This window comes from Octodon degus, unplaced genomic scaffold, assembly GCF_000260255.1.
Source record: "Octodon degus isolate 3935 unplaced genomic scaffold, OctDeg1.0 scaffold00372, whole genome shotgun sequence".
Lineage (NCBI taxonomy): Eukaryota > Metazoa > Chordata > Mammalia > Rodentia > Octodontidae > Octodon > Octodon degus.
Genome location: NW_004524948.1, coordinates 881,929 through 889,452, shown reverse-complemented (window position 1 = coordinate 889,452; position 7,524 = coordinate 881,929). Strand labels below are relative to the sequence as shown.

Below are 7,524 nucleotides of genomic sequence, written 5' to 3'. Positions count from 1 at the left end.
ACAAGTCCACTTCTTGTACAGCAATTAACCACTAAGAAGAATATATGCAGTGTATTATTTGTTGAAACTGTCCTTCTGATATGATTTGAAACTGTCTCATTGCTATCTGTTTGTCAATAAAACTTTGAAAAAAAAATAAAAATAAAATAAAATAAAATAAAATAAATAAAAAAAAATTGATAAACCTGTAGCTAAACTTATCAAAAATAGCAAAGAAAAAACTCAAATTCAAGCAATAATGAATGAAGGAGAGGTGGGGCTCGCTGAGGGAGAGGCAGGGCTTGCTGGGAAGCGCCAAGAGACATGGCTGCCTTGGGACACCTAGCTGGGCCAGGCTACCAGAGTGGCTCCTCCAGCTCTCAATGCTGGCCTGCTGTTCGGAGCCTGCTGTGGCGGCACGGCAGCGGCGGTGGCGGGTGGCATGCAAGTATGAGATGCAGCCGCAGGCAGCCTGGGGAGGAGCAAAGACTGCTGCGGCGGCTGCAAAGGTGGACACACGCTGCATGAGGGGTAGCAGGTGTGTGCAGGGCAGCTGCAGGCCACATCGCTTCCACAAACACTTGTTTAGGACTCCTTAGCCTAGCTGAGGCCCATGGCGCCCCCGCATGGAGCCCCCATCCGATCCCGAACACAATGCCTCAGTCTCCACTGCAGTGCTGCTGCATGCTGTGGAAGTGGCATGACTCCTCAAGAGTAGGCAAAAGTGGTCACTAACTGCCAAGAGAAAATGAAGCATTGAAGCTGGACAATGACTATAATGCTCCTCAAGAAAGGCTTAGTACCTCAGCCAATAAGCTCTCTTACAATATCATGGTACCATTTGGCCCCTTTGCCTTCATACCAGGAAAACTTGTCCATACCAATGAAATAACTGTTTTACTTGAGGACAACCGGTTTGCAAAGTGCCCCACAAAGCAGGATGTAGGTTTAATTGAGCACCGGAAAGTACATATAAGAAAAATAATAGATGACTTTTAAAAAGTGATGAAAAATTTTGAATCCAGAGTTTAATTCACAGAAGATTTACAGAAAATGAGTGATGCTGCAGTTGATATTGTTGACATAAAGGAAGAAATTAAAAGTGACTTTGAATTTAAAAAAAAAAAACAAGTTGCTCATAAGCCTCATCCTAAACCAAAAACTTCAGATATTTTTGAAGCAGATTTTGCTAATAATGTAAAATCCAAGGATTTTCTTGCTGATACAGAACTGTGGGCTCAACTTGAGGAACTAGAAAGACAAGAGGAATTACTGGGTGAACTTTACAGTAAACCTGACACTGTGATTACAAATGAAGAAAGACAACCTCTTCTGAAGAGGAGGAAGATGAGAACACAAATGTGACTGTGCTGCAGCACATAATAGACATCCTTACTCCTAGCAGTTGTCCTAAAGGTGTTGCAAGTTCAAAACTACTCAGTGGTCAGGTGAATGATAAACTGAACTGCTCAGTGAATGGCTCAGATTCTTATCACAGTAATGAAGAAGAAGAATAGGAAGAAGAATACGATGGTGATGGTAATGATTATGACAATGACCATGAAGCTTTGGGGATTGAAGATAATTCTGTACCAACAATATACTTTTCTCATACTGTTGAATCTAAGAAGGTTTGAATAAATACTGCAAAAAAAATACAAATTTAAAATTCAGAGAATGTTGAGCTGTAGTGGACTCAGGTCAACAATTTCTGACATTGCCAGTTAAAAAGAAGACCCAATGCTATTATGGGCTACTGGACTCTTTTAGAATATTTTGCTGAGTTTACACACCTATAATATTCAAATAACGGAACTTAACCAAAAAAAAAGGGTATACAGGTGAATGTCCATTTTCTTTCTGTGCATTCAAAGTGGTTAGGATAGATATATAGTTACATTCTCTTAATGAATAGAATGATTTGTTCTAATGGTGTTTGTAAATAGGATCTCAAGTCCGCACCTTGTACAGCAATTAACCACTAAGAAGAATGTATGCAGTGTGTTAATTATTGAAACTGTCTTAGCGATTTGATTTGAAACTGTCTCATTGCTATCTGTTTATCAGTAAAATTATGAAAAAAAATGGTTAGGATAGATATATAGATATATATTCTCTTAATGAATAGAGGAATTTGTTGTAATAGTGTTTGTAAAAGGATATCATGTCTGCATCTTGTACAGCGAATAACCACTAGGAAGACAGCATGCAATGTGTTAATTATTTAAACTGTCCTACCAATTTGATTTGAAACTGTCTCATTGCTATTTGTTTCTCCATAAAATAATGGAAAAAAATAAAATAAAACAAAATTCAGTAAAAAGAAAGAAGCCAAGTGTAAATGAAAGAATTGCTCTGGCAGTGGTCATTCTGCGCACGAGTTGCCTACAACCAGAACTCCTGCTGATATTTACAGAATGCATGTTGATGCACACAAGATGGGCAGGACAATGATCCTGAGTAGCATCAGTGCGTTTTTGAAACTAGCAGTTAATTGGTAGGATTCTCACCTTGACTAACTGTGCATGCTGATACCTGGGAACCAAGCAACTGCACTGAAGATAGCAATGTTTAATAGAAGGGTCATGCTCAGAATGCCTGTCATTCTGGTCCTCTAAATACATACTTCATGTCATGACATACCAATTATTACCATACTGTCTCACAAGTAAAAGTTTTTTTTTTCTTTAAATGGGTAATAAATGAAAGAAAGACACAAGAAAAAGAAAAAACAATGTTACAGGACTGTCCTGGTACAATGCTGTGTATGGTTAGATTTCTAAATTTCTGTGCAAAAATATGTAATTGTTTATTCATATTCTTTAAATATTTTTAATTTTTTGAACTTTTATTTCCATATTCTGTAGGGAATTAATGTTTAACATAGCAATACTTGATGGAAAATACCTGTTCCATGTTATGCCTAAAATGTTTGATATTCAGACAGATAGTGAAGTTAAACCCAACTGCATAAGAAGTAGGGTAATAATAAGCTTCTCTTCTGGAGGGTTAACAACCTAATTTTGCAGACCAAAAATTAGAGAATTAGAAAGGCTTCAAGGACAAGCAACATTTTGACCATAGCCTTTCAAGGTCAGTGAATACTCAGGACATAGGAGAACCTATACTGTGACATCCTGTAACTCAGTTGTGTCCCAAATTATGTGATCAAGAAGATTATGAGGCCACAGAGCAATGTGATTGATTATGTAGTGTGCCATAGGAGAGTCATCTGGGGAGAAAACATTCTCTCTGGTTTTCACAAAGAACAAATTGGCCAAGCAATGGCCTGGACTCATCCACATGGCTGACACTGACAAAGAATCTGCAAACTGCGGTATAGGGTTACAGGATAAATCCTGAGGGGACTTGACTGACCTTATTAGATACAAAAGTTATATTTCTTGTTATACAGGTCTTGCTTTATTTTGGTCTTAACCATCCAGCAAAAAAGTATAAAAATTAGGTATATAAAGTAAAGCAGTATTAATATGCTGAGCTGTGAAAGGCTTAAGTCAACAACTTCTGTGGATAACCCACTACTATTGTGGACTGATGGACTGTGTTGGATTGTTTTGCTGAATTCATGCACCTGTAGTATTTAGATGCCAATGGAATACCCATTTCTGACAGGACTAAACAAAAAAAGGTGATATAAAGGAAGGACAATTTTGTATCTGTATATGCAGAATAGTTAGGATAGATACACAACTACTTTTGCTTAATTCAATGAGAAGAAAGACTTGTACCAATAGTACTTGGACAGGAGATACTGTGTGCATCTTGTACTGTGGATAACCACTAAGAAGATAACAATTATACAGTGTATTGATTATTAAAACTGTCCTATTAATCAGTTTTGAAACTGTCTCACTGATATTTGTTTCTCAATAAAATAAAAAGATTGTATGTTGATATTGTGAATGAAGTGTATGCCCTTCATAAATCAATTCTCAAGTCTTGAAGCAGAGATAACAGTGCTTGTAATGATACCAGCAAGAGCAGTGCTGCTGAATTTGATGAAAGGCGATGAGTGTTGAGGAGTATTAGCTGTGAAGAAGCCATTTACAGTGAGAGCATTATGAGAGAAGAACCACAAGAAAATGATCAAAGGAAAACTTTACCCTCTTTGGGAGCACCTGAGGCTCTTTCTGGAACTGTAAAAAAAAAAAAAAAAAAGAATTTTTATCAGCCTCCTTAACACCATAGCCAGCCATTGCTCACCCTGTACTACCCACCATTCCAGAAAGAAAAGAAATTTTGTCAGAAGGATCAGAGGAAACTGCAAAAAGGGTTTCAAAGTTCAAAGCTGCCAGATTGCAACACAAAAGCTAGGAACTGAAAGTTTACATCTTAAGACCTATTTGTACATTCTCAGAATATACACAACAAAATGTTACATGTAATTTGAACTAAGACATCCCAAGTTAGTTTGGCAGCAAACCCTTTTCAGTAAGTCATACTAAAATTCAAAGTAAATGTTTGAATACTTTAGTATTCTGCTTGTTTGTTAATTCTCTCAATACTAAGTTGGTCTTATGATGCAGTGATAGTATTTCAAATTATTTTTCAAAGAATACTGTTCATATGCATTGTTTTTGTGTTCAAACTAAATACAAGTAGTTTTGCACTAGCTGTAATGTAGTGCATATCATATGGGCCATTTTAAAGAAACTTTTAAAAGTTCAATAAATTCAACAATTATATTACTTGCTTTCACATTATAGGACAATTTTTAAAAATCTTCCTTTATAGGGTTTGCATCCAGGTGGCTATTTAAAAAGACCTCTCCCCTTTGGATGTAATACTGCAATGTTTAAGGCAGAAAGCTACATGTATCCTATGGGAAAGTGTCTTGGATTGGACGAGTATTTTGCAAAAACATTTCTTAAAGTAAAATGTTTATGAAACTTGAAAAAATCAATAAAAAGATTGAAACTATTTACAAAATATGTGAAAATTCAGAAGCTTATGATTAGCTAATTTGAAAATGTTTCTTTCATGGAATCAAATACACAAAAGAAAAGGACAGATAGTACCATTACTAGATAGGTACAAATTGTCAAAACAGAATCAGGAAAATATACAACCACTGAAAAAAAAAACAGTATCACCCAATGAAATTGAAAATGTAATTAAAAAAGAAACCTTACTGACAAAGAAAAGCCCAGGAACTGACAGGCTCATGGATGAATTCTACAAAAAATTTACATTAGATATAATCCCAATACTTCTCAAACTCTTCAACGAAATTGAAAAGGAAATAATACTTCCAAAATCTTTCCTGGAGGGGAGTACTATACTGATACCAATACCAGAGAAAGATTTAACCAAAGAAGAGAACTATAGGCCAATCTCCCTCATGAACATAGGAGCAAAAATCCTCAATGAAATCCTAGCAAACAAAATACAGCAAATTATCAAGAATATTACACACATTGACCAGGTAGGATTCATCCTAGGGATGAAAAGATGTTTCAATATCAGCAACTCTATAAATGTAATACACTACATAAATAGAGCCAAAATCAAAACTTACATGATAATTTCCATAGATGCAGAAATGACTTTTGACAAAGGACAACACTCATTCATGATCAAAGCTCTACAGAAAATGGGGATAAATGGCCTGTACCTCACCCTGATGAAAGCCATCTATTAAAAAAAACAGAGTCTTAGCCCAGGCCCAGTGAGTGTGTGGGAGAGCTTCCGGCTACCCTGGGCCAGTGAGACCTACTCATCCCAGCACAGGCGCAGCATGGGTGAGACCATCTTCCACCCCCTTGGGAAGCCCATAACACTCCACAGCACCTCCCCCACCCCTCACACTGAGTAGGAATTTCTGCCCCATTCCGGGAACCCCCAGACACAGTCCTAGCCCAGGCCCGGTGAGTGTGTGAGAGAGCTTCTGGCTACCCTGTACCACCGGGACCTACTGGTTCCAGCCCAAGCACAGAGTGGGTGAGATCCTCTTCTACCCACATGGGACACCCACCACCACTCCGCAGCACCTCCCCTACCCAGCCTGCACAGTAGGAATTTTTGCCACATTCTGGGAACCCCCAGATCCAGACCTAGCCCAGGCTTTGTGAGTGTGTGTGAGAACTTCCCGCTACCCACTGCTGGCATGACCTACTAGACCCAGCCCAGGCGCAGCGTGGGTGACACCCTCATTCACCCTCTTGGGACACCCCCCATCACTCCGTAGTACGCCCCCACACCCCACCCACAGGATAGGAATTTCTGTTCTGTTCTAGGAAACCCCAGATCCAGTCCTAGTCCAGGGCCGGTGAGTGTGTGGGAAAGCTGCCTCTCCCCTCTACTCCACCTTGTCCCATCCAGACTCAGCTCTTCCCTAGCATGCAGGCCTGGGGGGAAACCCTTCAGCTGCAATCCCTGCAGAGAGTCTAGGGGAAAGAACCACCCACCTAGTCCAGGAGCAAAACATCTTGCCAGAGGAGGACAACAGGTTCACCCCAAGGGCAGAAACAGGAAGGAACTGAGCACAGCAGCCAGACCCAAGCCAGGCACAGCTGGATAAATCCAAACTTTGTAGATCTAAGCCTGAACTTCAGTAGGTACTAAGACTATAACTGCAACAAAGATCTACAACAAAGGTCAGGAAACAGTGCTACACAAAATGACAATGAGAAGGAGGAAAATGCAATGTAAGAACCAAAGCGCACCCATAAAAAGTGCAGAGCGCACTAACACAGAACAAATTGGGAATCACACAGCTGAAAGCAATGAATTAACAGCTTCTGAAATAAAGAAACAGCTGTAGAAAAGTGTAGAGGAGCTCAGATTGGAAACAAAAAAAGAAATCCCTGAATTAATAACATCTGCAGTAAACAATCAAATGCAGAAACATATGCAGGAAACACAATGCCCAATCAGAACAAGTGCAGAGGACACTAGCTCAGCTCAAATGTATGAATTAACAGTGTCAACAGTATATAAGCAACAGCAGAAAGTCATAGAGAGAATCAGAGTGGAATTATTTTCTACTAGCGCAGCTCAAAGGCACGAAGTACTAGCGTCTACAGTAAATAAGCAACAGCAGAAAGTTATACAGAAACTCAGAGCGGAATTCTTTTCTGAAATAAAAAAAGAATTCTCAGAACTCATACCATCTGAAGTAAAGAAGCAACTACAGAAACATAGGGAGGAAACCCAATGTGGAAAAAACACTGCAGTAAAAAAATTTATAGAAACCCAGTCCTAGCCCAGGTCCGGTGAGTGTGTGGAGAGCTTCCTGCTACCCTGCGCCAGCAGGACCAGTCCCAGCCCAGGAGCAGCGTGGGCCGGACCCTCTCCCACCCCCTCAGGCCGCCCTGCATGACTCCGCCATACATCCACACCCCTCCCGCCGAGTAGGAATTTCTGACGAGTTCCGGGAACCCCCAGACCCAATCCTAGACCAGGTCCGCAGCGGGAAGGAGCTGAGCACAGCAGCCAGATCTGAGGCAGACCCAGCTGGATAAGTCCAAACTTTGTAGAGCTCCACCTGAACTTCACCACGTGTGAAGGTTATAACTACAGCAA

General features: G+C 39.8%; 1 pseudogene; it reads left to right on the top strand.

Moving 5' to 3' along the window:
* Positions 1-605: 605 nt before the first annotated feature.
* Positions 606-4,314, top strand: LOC101586642 (annotated as a pseudogene).
* Positions 4,315-7,524: the final 3,210 nt, after the last annotated feature.